The sequence below is a fragment of the Protopterus annectens genome, chromosome 4.part0, assembly GCF_019279795.1.
Source record: "Protopterus annectens isolate FY-2018-M chromosome 4.part0, PAN1.0, whole genome shotgun sequence".
In the NCBI taxonomy this organism is placed as follows: domain Eukaryota; kingdom Metazoa; phylum Chordata; order Ceratodontiformes; family Protopteridae; genus Protopterus; species Protopterus annectens.
In genome coordinates this window covers 448,375,000-448,388,957 of record NC_056733.1, presented here as the reverse complement: position 1 = coordinate 448,388,957, position 13,958 = coordinate 448,375,000, and the positions used below count along the sequence as shown (strand labels likewise).

The window sequence follows — 13,958 nt, the reverse complement described above, 5'->3', positions numbered from 1 at the left end:
GAGCCTTAGAAACACATACCAGATACTTTTGCATTTATCAAAATCTCTGCTGCTAACTGCCTATATTAAATAATGTGAGACAGGGAGACATTAGTTCATAATAGAACAAAACATGATTGCCAAAAGTAAATTTGCTACATTCACCTGATGGCATACTCCAAAATCCCTCAGTAACAACTCAGTAGCTATTTAATGGTGTCATTAACAAAACACAAACTGGATTTGTTTGGTAGTTGCATTCCTGTGAAAGGCTGATTGGTTGTAGTTGAAAATGGAAGTACTTAGCAGCAATATTATATAATTATATTCTCACAATAAAAATTAAATTGAACAGTAAATCAAAATTAGATTAGAGTTGCTCAAATTCTGTGAGTTAGGAACAAAGTATGTCTATTATGACTAAAAATTATTAAAGATAGGAAATGTATTAATCTGGAGTATATGGCATTGTTCTGAGTCATCTGTGGTCAGCTGTCTAAAGTGCAATCAAAATTCTCAGTTTTTTTTTAAGATCTAGGTCATGTTATTTTGAAATATTCAGTTTTCACTGACATGCATGAATCTTAAGAGTTGGTATAGTTAAGCAACAGGGAGAGAATGGATGCAGCTTCCAATACCTAGGGCTTTTCCACCCCTACAAAAACATAACAGTGAGACAGTGAGTTTCAATAGTCACTGTTTCACTGTCAGTCCTTTATTTACTGAATGTGCTTTTGAGTTTCAGTCACTAAAGTAAGGAGGTTTAGTCAGACATTCATTGCTATTTATTACTGAATATATTTAAAAATGAGAAAATGCTGTTTTACTTTTGTTCCTCTTTGTAATTGGCATTTTATATACAGCTTGTTCATCTACTTTGCCAAAAAACTGAAATTACATTTTGAGACATAACAGCATAAAATTGAAGATGATGAAAAACTAATTTAGACTATTTTTAATGTATAATAAATGTGCAAAATCAAGTTTACAATGTTTAAGTGGAAAACATATTTAGTCTTGAACATTGCAATCATATACACTAAGTGCATGCAAGAAGCAAAAATTAAGTAACATTACTTTAAAAATTAAAAGTATGAACAGTTAATGAGGAAATAAAAAGAGGAGACAGTTTATTAAATGACCAATAGTGTAGAGACAAAGTAAACCAATTTCCTTTAAATAAACTTTATTAAATGTGAGTAGCCTAACAATACTAGATGGTCCACAATGGATGATAGATGTTTATATTTAATAGCTATACCACTGGTCTAAATGCATCTAATGATTATTCACTGAAGTCTCTAATATAACACATCATGTGGCAGGAGACACGGTTTACAGGATTATGGGCAATGTTGTACATTTTCAGCCAAAGAAAAGTGTGCAGTTTAAACTTTATAAATTCAGTAGTGATGTATACTCTGACCATGAAAATATATGTGCATTATATAAGGCAAAGAAACAAGGGCAGGACAATTTTAAGATGTTAAAGACATAATATCTCAACAAATTTCAGTGATTGATTCTCTAAAACCAGTGACGAGACAGGCATTATTAAATTCAGTTTTAAAAGCATAAATCATCCTTGAAAGTTCCTCATGATTATTCTTATGTCTTAGATTTACAAAAACACTGGTTGATTCAGTAAGTGAATTAAACGATTTTTGGTCAAATGAATGCAAAAAGATGCACAAAAAAGAGAGAGAGAAAGAAAGAAAGAAAGAAAGAAAAATAAATAAAGAAAGAAAGAAAGAAAAACAAATGACATATTGACTAGTAAAAATGTATAACATTTCCATGGATTAGCTTTAGCAAAGTTGTGGAACAGAATAATGAAGAGAAGGAGTGGGTGTTAGTCATGTAACAAACGAGGAAAGACTAAATAAAGTAATATGGTTACATTAGATTAATGTATCAACTAAACACACACTGATATTACAGATAGCTTCAATACATGTACATGACTGTAAACTAAACAACATTTCAACTTTCTGCACACACTCTCCTGATTTGGAGTTTGATAATTAATACTATCCATAGAAAATCATTGCTGGAGCAATTTCGATTTGCACACTGGCAGTAATTCAAAGTTTTAGAGCTGTTCATTTTTCACACAATTATCTGACTATGAAGTTAGTATATTTAAGTAATGTGCTGTATGGAGTAAAAACATAATGAGGAAGTAGCAGTTCAATATCTGTATACCGAGGAGAAAATTACCACTAGTCAGCCTTGGAAAAGACATACGCAAAGTGCACAAATTGAATAATTTTAGCAGATTGGTTTTCACATGCAGAACACACAGAAAACAAAGCATACATGCAATATATATATATATATATATATATATATATATATATATATATATATATATAAAGAGTATATTTCAAGTCATATATATGCAGAAAAAAGTCAGTGTGCAGCATACTTCAGAAATAAATAATCATGTGTGCATGATGCATGAGAATGAGAGAAATACAGGAGAAAAGTTAATAGAAGAGATGATGAAAACTGAAAAAGGAATGCCATTATGTTCTAAGGCTTCTGTTAATATAACAACTAACATCTACAAAAAGTTAAACTGACAGATAAAACTGCATAAAGTTAGTACCTTATGAAAAACAAGGTAAGAAAGGCAATTTTCTTACACTAGTGAGTGATAAATCTTGTCAGCTAACTTGTCTTATAGCAGTCTAACCATCACTGATTAAAATACACAAATCACAGAGTGATGCATACTTTTGTTCCCTCCTACTTACTTCAAACTTTAATGGTGTGCAGTGATTATGCAGTATCAGAATCACATATGTATATCTATAGATATAGATATAGCTATAAATATAAATAGATAATGTATAAATAGCCAAGTGTATGAAGTAGTGGCACTTTGGAATTACACTGAAGACAGTATTTAAGTGTATTTTATTTAAAGTGCAGAGTAAGCATACTTCAGCTTTCAAGCTATGTTAGGCTACTTGCTGTTTCATTCTGTATGGACCGGTAGTGACTTTGGCATTTATTTATAACCTAGAACCTCATTTTGTGATTGTTGATATAGTTTTAAAACTCTGTAAATATTTGTTTTATTAGGGCATCTATTGGGCATAATTGATATCATCATTTCACCTTTACCTTTATCTTCATCATAATTGCTTTCTTTTTGCTGTATTTCTCAATTACTTTTCTCTTATTGTTGACATTTATTAGGTAGTTTATACTTGTTTAGGATAAATGAAATACTGAGCTAATAACTTTGCATGTGTCTGGTTTGCTACTGCATATACATGTCATTTGTTCTTGTTAATGTATATAGTGATGCATGCTTGTTTCTGTCATTTAATCCAGATCATGACTGAAAAAAAAAATGAGGATGTAGAACAAGTTAATTTACCTGATTAAATAAATAAATAAAAAATAAAGTGACTTATACCCCTCAGTCTTCATTCTTGAGCACAGGTTAAGCTAGTTTGCCATTCTCAGGCTCATCCACAGACATGCATCTGGGTCTTCTAGAATGCAGGTGCATACATAGCTAATCTCCTACCATTCCTTAGAATAAATTCCATGAGGGATGCTGGTATCCTATGACTACTTGTACAAGCAGGTTCCTAGTATTTAAGCTTGTCATCATCATCATAGAACCCCAAGAGAGTTCACTCTCAATGACAATTTCCTCTGTTTACGATGCCAATATTTCTGTCTCTCTACGTTTGTACTTCCCTTTTGTATGAAGGACATTCCAAGGAAAAAGCATGAACTCATAACGTCCAATATATATTTATTGAATAAAGAATGTATAAAAGGCAAAGATTTTGAGTTATACAGACTCTTTTTGAATGCTAAAATTGCAAAAAAAAAAAAAAAGGTTTGTATAACTTGAAAGCTTTGCCTTTTATACATTGTGTACAAATTTATATTGGACATTTGAGTTTGCGCTTTTTCCTTGGAATTCATGTTTTGCATTGGAACTCAATAGTGGCACGTGTGGATTTTTTCCTTATTGGACTTATTATAATAGTATAACTTTCCTGTGTCAGCATAAGAAAGGTTAACAGAATTGAAAATTTGCTTTGAATTTTCAGCCTTCATGCTTTTATACTAAGATGTTAGCTTGATGATTTGAACATGTTGTTCATTCACCTTACAATGCAACTTTCTCATTTCTTCCTGTAGTATATTAAGAAGGCTTTCATTCTTTTCCCACTTTCATTCTAGATCTCGGATATTTTCATCTTTGTGTTTCTTTCCTTATTGCATTTTGAATTACTCATGGGTAGTGGCAACTGCTTATATTCATTTCAAATTCATTTTGTTGTATAAGCTGGGCCACTTCATTGTTATGAGCATGGGCTTGTGTATACTTTGTGACTTTGTTCAAAGTCTTGGATCTGAGCCTTTATTAATAAACTCTCAGACTGCACATTTTGTCACCTTACTTTTAGATAATGCTGAACATCATTTAATGTTTGTACAGCCTACCACAATTCTTCTTTTCCCATTCATTATGCAAACAATGTCAAGCTTGGATCAGACTCTGACTTCTATTTTGCCTTTTAAGTTTTAACACCTAGTCTCTTTGCTCTTTTTCTAGTGTATATGCTCTATTTCCTAACTACTTTTATATATTTTTTACTAAGCTAGATGATTTCACTTAATACTTTCAAGTTTATTCTTCAGTTTCACTGTTACATTTTCTACAGAAATCTCAGACAGTCTATTAGACAAAGTATGAATTTGTCTGTTTTTTGTATCTCTTATTTCAATCAAGTTCAGGCAATACTTTTTATATATAATGCACTTTTTTATTTTAATGTCAACAAACCATCTCTTATAATGTTGCAATTTTTTTCTTTAATTAAAGAAAATGCTTTATGACCCAGCCAATAAATCTATATAAAACAGAATGCACTAACCAATTGAAAGTAAATGAGTGCCAGATGTGTACAGCTTTGACATATCTATGTCATTAAATCAACTCAGGCACAATTATGTCTTCAATGTTGTAGTTTCAGAGTTCATGTTTTTGGGCATGTTGATGTGAATGGTGGTGTATTCTGAGCAAAGTGGTATTGCTTGAGGCTTTGTTTGTAAATGTTGCCAGCATAAGCAATTTAAAACCACATATCCTTGATATTTGACTATATTGTCATGTGCAGAGGGTTAAGTGATATGGTTTCTGTATTCTAGGTGATGTCAAAGTGGGACAGTTAGGCATTCTGATGAGTAGGGGATGCTGATAATTTTAATGTAACAAGTGTGTGCAGCACTTAGTTGCATTAATAGTGTTAAGACAGCTGCACTGGTCATTTGTTGGCAGAAAATAAAATGTAGTCTAGTAACTAGTCACTATTCTCACTAGTTACATATGCAAAGCCATGGAAAGATTTATCATGGGAATGATCAGTAATGGCATAGAGAACATCCAAACACTGGATTCAACCCAGTTTGGTTTCATCAAGGGCAGGTTAAACTTATTTAACCTAGTAGACTTCTTTGAGAAGGTCACCAAACATTGGATGAGATCAAAATGGTACACACTGCCTACCTTGATCTGGCTAAGGTATTTGACACAATCTCCCACTTGGACATTGTTGATAAACTTAAGAGGTTAGGTACAAACCCTTACTTTACTCAGTGGATAGTTAGCTGGCTCACAGACAGGACTCAGGAAGTTAGAACTGGGGAATTCACCTCTACAAAGATGCCATCAACACAAATGTTCTCTTGGAAGGGCTGACAGAGACAAGCAACTGGTGCCAGAGCCATGGACTAAAACTAAATGCCAAGAAATGCATAATGTTATCCTTTGGGAAGTCATCTACCCGTGGTACCTATCATATTGAAAACACAAGCCCTATGAGTTGACCTAGTAGTCAGGGACTTGGGGACGCATATAGACATAAATCTAGCCTTTGACTATTGCATGTTTACAGTATTGAGGAAATCATTCTATGTTGTGCAACTTATAAACAAAGGTATGGTATCTAGGTGGAAGGAAGTAAATTTTCCACTGTATTTGGCATTCATTAGACCTATCATTGAGTACAGAACACCATTTAGAAATTACCTAGCCAGGCATATCCAATAATTTTAACATCTACAGAGGTTCCTCACTAAAAGAATACAAGGCATAAGTAACATGTCTTATGCAGAAAGTCTCAAGGTCCTATCGCTCTAGTCTGTCTTCTGCAGGCTATTGAGGGAAGTGCTATGCTTGACATATAAGGCATTGTCAGTCACTACTTTGATGGACCTCTTGCATAATCACAAAACAAACAGCACCAGAATTACCTGTTCTAAAACTTAAACCTTGTCTGTGATATAAATAGGACCTGCTGGAGAGACAGGTATGTATCACATAGACTACCCCATCTGTGGAACAGGCTCCCCATCCATGTTCCTCCCTAACCCAATTAAATTGCAACTTGGACAATTGGATGGAGAACTAGAAATTCATCACTGGTTATGCACATATGTCTCTAACAGACACAGGCAGACTGTAAATGGTTCATCTCCCAGGTTCTTGCTTGTAAAAGTTTCACCTCCCAAGCAACTGCTTACACTTATCCAGGTTATCAGAACTTGTCTGAGATTTTGGATGCATAGCTAGGCTTAAAAAGGGCCTTGTGGTTATTAACCTCATAAAAAACTATGAACCTATAAAACTATGAATGCAATATGATATTAAAATAGTTATATTGCTCTCTTATGCCTGATACTATGAAAACATATTAAATAAAAATATTCTGTACAAAATACTGGAACATGTTGACCATACGGCCTTTCAAGACATGCTGAGATCATCAGTGCACTGTATAGATTTGGGAGTCACACACTTTCTCCCGTTAATAGGTTCATAGGAGGTTACTAGGCTAATGACCCTAGCACCTTTACAAGTCTAGACATTTTATACCCATGTTCCCTAACTGTCCTTGGTTAGATGGTTATTTGCAGAGGAAGTCTATGATTAGCACTGACTGTCCCTGTCCAGGAGGGACACAGGTGCCACCCCTGGATGAATTTATGGTTTTCCATCCAATTGTCTAGTTTCGCTTGAATATGGTCATTGAGGAGCTCTCTTTCATGTAAACTGGAAGTTTATTTCAGAGGAGTGGTAACCTCTGGGAGATATATTTGCCTCTCCAGCATGTTCTGTTAATGTCCCAGGCTAGGTTGAGATTGCTGGAGCAAGTGGCTCGTCCCATTTGATTTGTAGATATGCAGCATTTCCATTAAGGCAGGGTCAAAGACTGCTCTGTAGGCCAGGCACAAGTCACCTCTCAGCAGCCTGTAGGATACAGAGTACAATGAAAGGCCTTTCAGTCTTTCCATGTATATCATTTTTTGGAGGCCCTGACTTTTCTTAGTGAAAAACCTATATGGTCTGTCCAGCTGTTGCAGGTGTCAGGCGAGGTACATGCAAAAGGAAGCAGTGTACTCTATTAGTGGTCTGATGAGGGTTGAGTATAGAGAAGTTATAACATCCTTAATGTTGATACACTGCACTTACTTATAAGATGCGCAATGTATAAGGCTTTCCTTACCACTGTGGACACATGGTGATCGAAGTTTAGATTGCTATCAAACTGTTTTCCCAAGTTTTGCACCACTGAGATTGAACTTAGGTGGTCTGTCAATATTGTAATTTGCAGGGACTTCCTCTTTGCCAAAGGGGATAATAATGCACTTTTTGCTTTAAATTTTTAGTCCATGGGTTTGACACCAGTTATTTGTCAGTGTTAGCCCCTTTTGTAATATTTTAACATCATTTGGTGACTCAGTGATTGCATCCAGTTTGCAATTATCAGTGAACTTTCACCTGGATTTCTGAGAAATAGATTCCAAACAGTAGAACACCCAGCACAGATCTTTCTGGTACGCCACTGGTAACTGATCCACTGGTAGAGGTGGAATCCCCAAGTTTGACAGTATACGTTCTGTCGATGAAACAGTTGGCTGCCCATCTGGTGATGTATAGGTTAATCCCCAGCTAGGAGAGTTTCTCAGTGATATCTAAGTGGGGTATTGTGTCAAAAGCCTTGACTAATTCAAGATAGGTGGTATGTACTATTTTGCCTTCATCCTGGGCTTGGGTGACATTATCGAAGAAACCCACCAGGTTCAATAAGCATGATCTACTTTAACAAAGTCAAACTGGGTCAGGTCAAGAGTTTGAAGAGTGCCTTTGTCCTTGTTGATAAGGTCCATGATGATTATTGCCATGGCCTTGCAGATAAGACTGGCTAGGCTTATTGGTCTAAGGTTCCCATGGTAGGTTGATGGAGCCATTTTGTGCAAGGGATTTACTGTTGCTGTCTTCCATTCTGCTGGAACAAAGCCAATGCTCAGACTAAGGTTAAACAGAGTGCCAAATGTTTCTTCTAGGTCTTGTTTTAGATTGGGATGTTATCTGGTCCCATAGAAGCCATGTTTTGGCCCTGGAGAGAGCAGGTATAACCTGCTCTTTGAAGAAACTATATACTGTTAAAACAACCTAAGAGCAGTACAGTAACAGACATATGGTGTTTCTTTATCAAATGCAGGCTGCAAAACAGTGATAAATTTAACCAAATCAATAAATGCAGCACATAAGTGTTAAATAGCACTAAGGAAGTTAGAGCAAGTACAAAAAATACTTATATCAGCTTTGTAGGTCCAGACGGTTTTAGAAGCAATCCAAGTCTTGTAGTCCCTGATGTCCAAGCCAGGCACAAGGAAGCTCTGAATAAATGACTTAAGTGATGGCCCATATTCCTTAATACATATGCAATATCCGTAGCCAGCTTTTCACAGAAGTTGTTTTACCATTACCTTTTGCTTTGGATTGTGAAGACAGTGTCTCAATATGAAGCTATTACTACCTTGAAAATAAGCATTTTTCCTGTGAACACCTGCATTTCATATCAACATCAATGCAAAGCATTCATTTTTGCTGTTTTTTATACTCGTTTTGGCTCATTCTTTTCATTTTCTATACTTTATGACGAAGTATGAAAACTCACCATTTCACATGAGTTGGTCAGAGATGAAGCAGTTCAAATGGAAACTATAGGGACTGTAGAATGACAACTATTTGTATCTCATATGTTTCAACATCTCTATTAAATAAACATACATTCCAGGTTAATGCTGCATGTCATACTAATATACTACTCAACAGACATACTAACCATTACTGAGACCTGGCTAAAACCCACCACCCAAAGTGAGGAAATTCTCACCCCAGGATATGACATCCTAAGACTAGGCAGAGGTGCCAAAAAGGGAGGCGGAGTTGCAATTCTATTTGAAAACACACAACTTCCAGCCTCTGCAAACCCCACTTCCCAGTTTTCGGAATGCCGAAACATTAGGCTCTGTTTTCTCTCTAAACAACAAAAAGAGAATCATCATTCTCTGTAGTTACATCTCTTCAGGAAACAACTCTCCTATAATTGAAGAAATCTTACAATGGGCTACAGTCAACCTGCCCCAAGAAACTATCCTGTTAGGTGACCTAAACCTAGACTAGCTAGCCTGCAACTCTAACAGTCCCTCAAACCATATTAACTTATTTGGATTCTCACAACTAGTCCAAGAACCCACCAGAGTTGACAAAAAATCCCAAAAACAATCTATCCTAGATTGGACTTTAGTAAATTTCCCCAAACAAAATTAACATGTGGGCTGCCTACCTGATGAACTTAGTGATCACTTCCCCACATTCCTCCTTCAAAACGTGTAAACATAACCAAACCCTTACTGTATAAGCAAACCAGGGATGAACACCATGGAGCCATTTTGTGCAAGGGATTTACTGTTGCTGTCTTCCATTCTGCTGGAACAAAGCCAATTTTAGTAAATCCACAGATTCTTAACAGTATGTTACAACAATGTAACTGGCACCCCCTACAAACTCTAGCATTTGACCAGGCAGTTGAGTTTTTCAATAGTACATTTAGGAATGTTCTTAATACAGTTGCTCCCATTAGAAAACCTAGAACTAAAGTAAACAAGGCCCCTTGGCTGAGTAGAACAACAAAAGCCTTACTAAAGTCAAGAGATAAAGCCTGGAAGATCTGGAAAAAGAATAACACTAGCCTAGACAGACAAAACTATCAACAACTTTGGAATCAGGCCAAAAAACAAACAAAACTGAATAAACAGAATTACTTCCTAGGTATCCAAAACAAACATTCCAAAACCCACCAAAAGTTCTGGAAAGCTATCAATTCCCTTCTAAAACCCGGCAAAACTACCACCTCAGCTCCTATCTCCAACACTAGTAATGACAGCATAGCCTCTCGATTTAACTATCACTTCACAGAATCTATTCTGTCATTATCTACACAACTATCCAAGAATAACTCTATATCCACCCCCACAACAGGTCACAATAATATAACTTACCTTACACTCTTACCCGTACCAACCTCTATAATTAAAAACTACTCTCAAAACTGAAACCTACCACTCTAGCAGCTGATGATTTACCCACTAATTTCATAAAAATATCAGCAGTCCCTAGCCTACCCTGTCTCAATTCTTATCAACCGCTCCATACAGGAAGCTTACATCCCCCAACTATGGAAAGTATCATATATTATCCACCTACACAAAGGCGGCAACTCCTAGGAGCTATCAAACTACTGCCCCATTGCTATCCTATCCCCCTGTCTAAGTTCCTTGAGAAATGTATTCAAACTCAAGTGATGCACATCTTAAATTCACATAATCACCTCTCCTTTACACAGCATGGCTTACGCCCAAACCATAGTACAACTACTGCTCTTCAGGTTAAACAACTTAGAAGCAACAACAATTTCATATCAGCTATATTCGTAGATCTCTCTAAGGCATTTGACATGGTCTCACATAACCTACTTTTAGACACTCTATCCTCCATGTCCTTTGCCCCCTCCACTACTGCCTGGTTCAAAAACTATCTCTCTGATAGGAAATCAGTCCAATGGCCAGGTGTACTATCACCTCTACTACCAACTACCATAGGTGTTCCACAAGGCTCAATACTGCGGCCTCTACTGTTCACCATTTTCACCAACAAATTACACACCTCCACCCAGCATGCATCACTTATACAGTACGCAGATGATTTCACCCTAATCTGCTCAGCCCCATCCCTAACCACTCTACAAAAACTTACCCAGGAATCCTTCAGCTCTGTTGAAAAATGGATCACTGATATCCAATTTATTCTAAACCCCAACAAGACCAAATTACTGCTATTTATCCCCAACAAATCAAGAACCACTCCTCTTACCTTCACTATCACTTCCAGAAATGGCACCACAATTACTCCCTTTCCCCATACTAAGCTCCTTGGTGTTGAAATAGATAAAAATCTTCACTTTGATGTCCATATTTCTCAAACCATCAAAAAACTACATAAGAAAGTGGGGACTTTATACAAACACAAAAACTTCCTATCAGACCAAGCACGGGGCACCCTAGCCTAAACCCACCTTTTGTCTACCCTGATGTATGCAGCACCAGTCCTAACTCACATCAGGAAAATAGATCTATACAAACTTGAGTCATGTTACAATAAGATTGCAAAATTTGCTAATATCTCTACTTTTAGAAGCTTTCATTGCCTTGCCCTAAAGGAACTACAGTGGCTAGAACTTCCTCAGTTACTTAGTTACCACCAACAAGTTCTCACCTTCAACATCCTAAAGAATCCACACAAGTCTCTAGCTGTAAACCAACTACTAACCCAATATTTGGCAAATTGTCCTCTACACTCATCCAACAAAACCCTTCTCTGAATATCCAATGCCAACAATACTGCAGGGAAAGCTCTTTTCTCTCATACCATAGCTAGAAAGTGGAATAACCTCCCCAGAATATCTCTTTAGCACCATCTATTTCACAGTTCAAAAAATCACTTAAGTCACACCTCTTGGATTCCTGGCTCTGTCCTTGCATCACATAAACACTTTCTTTCTCTCTTCCAATCTTTCTACCTTCCTCTCTTCTCTGCTTACTGTCTTTGTGCTACAGTACTAAACTCCTCAAATACTGCCATCCAGGACCTACTATGGGTAAATTAAGCTTGCTTGGAACAAACCATTGTAAATATATATTATTTCTTGTATGATGTATCTTTTTGCTTGTATAATTATAGGTTCATAGGTTCATAGTAGGTACTAGACTATTGGCCCAAGGGCCTACATAAGCCTAGCTAACAAGGTTCCCTGGCTTATGCCACCCAAGAAAGTTATTTTCCTGTGCCACTGTCGAGCAGAGACACAGAAGTGATCCCCGGGGTGTGCTTCCTATTTCCCATCCACTCATCAAGATTTTTCTTGAAGAATTCTAATGAAGAACTTTGCTTGACATAGATGGGTAGCCTGTTCCACAGTATGGGAAGTCTCTGGGACAGGAATCTATCCCTCCAGTATGTCCTGTTTATTGTGGTGACAAGGTTTAGGTCCCTAGAGCGTGTAGCTTGGAGGGATTGGGATTTCTTTAGGTATAGCATGTCCAACAGCTCTGGGTTTGACATAGCTTTATATGTTAGGCAGAGATCACCTTGGAGTAGGCGATATTCTATGGAATAAAACTGGAGTTTTTTGAGATGGTCAGTGTAGGGCATTTGTTTGAGGCCAGTAATCCTCTTTGTGAGGTACTTCTGTGGCCTTTCCAGCTGCTGCAGATGTCTTGTGAGGTACATTCCAAAAGGGGCGCTGTACTCTATAATGGGTCTAATGCGTGTGGAGTAGAGGGGAACAATGGCCTCTTTTTTCCTGGATGAGAACCCTTTTATGATGAGGTGTGCCATGTAGAAGGACTTCCTGACTACTGTGGCGATGTGACTAGCAAAGCAGAGACTACTGTCCACCTGGGTCCCAAGGTCTCTTATCACACATTCAGTGTTAAGTAGATTGCTGCCTATGTGGTAGTTCATGGGTACAGAGTTTTTACCAAAGGGGATGACACCACTTTTTGGCATTGAGCTTGAGGCCATGGCTCTGACAGCAGGCATCTGTCTCAGCGAGGCCCTTCTGTAGGAAGTCCACATCATTTGGGGACTTGACTGTGGCCCCTAGTTTGCAGTCATCTGCGAACTTCATTAGCCAGGGGCCTTCTGTGTTATCCTGTACTTCAGAGAAGTAGATACCAAACAGGAGAGGTCCCAGGACTGAATCCTGTGGTACTCCACTTGTCACTGGTTTGAGGTCATATTTGGAGTCTGCTACTTTTACAGTGTGGATTCTGTCAGTGAGCCAGTTGGCAACCCATCTTGTGACATAGGGATTTATACCTAGTTTAGTGAGTTTAGCTATAATTCCAGAATGAGGGATAGTGTCGAAAGCCTTGGTGAGGTCAAGATAGGCTGTGTGAACCACCTTACTCTCATCTACAGCTTTGGTGACTGCCTCAAAGAAGTTGATCAGGTTCAGGAGGCATGATCTGCCTTTCACAAACCCAAGCTGGGTGGGATCCAGAGTTTGGAGGTTACCAATGTCTTTGATTATGAGTTATATGATGACCACTGCATATATTGTTTAATGTGGAACTTTTCTCCCCAGGGCTCCACTGTAAATGGACCTCATTCCAGTCAGACTTTCCCGGTCAACAAATACAAAATAAAATAAAAAAATAAATAAATAAAGTATATTTTCTTTAACTGTTTTCAAAATCATTGAATAACCTTATCTCCTACATGATTAATAATACATCCATGTCTTCTGAGTTGCTTTGAAAATCATTATCCTGCTGTCATATTGGATAATTTAGACCGAACAGGAACATAATAACTTTTGGCTTGCTTGCTTAAGGGGATCTACTTTGATAGCTCAAAGTTTCAAAACTTCGAACTTCATATGGTCAAGACCATAACATCAAAGTTTTGAAAGTTCAAAACTTCAATAAAAAACAGAATTTTTGTTTGTTACATTTATGCAGGGGAGGAAAGCCCCCCTGCACTCCCATACCCTCTACTACCTAAATATACCAACTCTGAGATCCACTGC

General features: G+C 37.1%; 1 protein-coding gene across 1 annotated transcript in view; it reads left to right on the top strand.

Moving 5' to 3' along the window:
• LOC122799369 (reticulon-4 receptor-like) overlaps positions 1-13,958 on the top strand; it is a 394,952-nt gene that overhangs the window by 354,609 nt on the left and 26,385 nt on the right. The gene's annotated exons all lie outside the window — the stretch shown is intronic.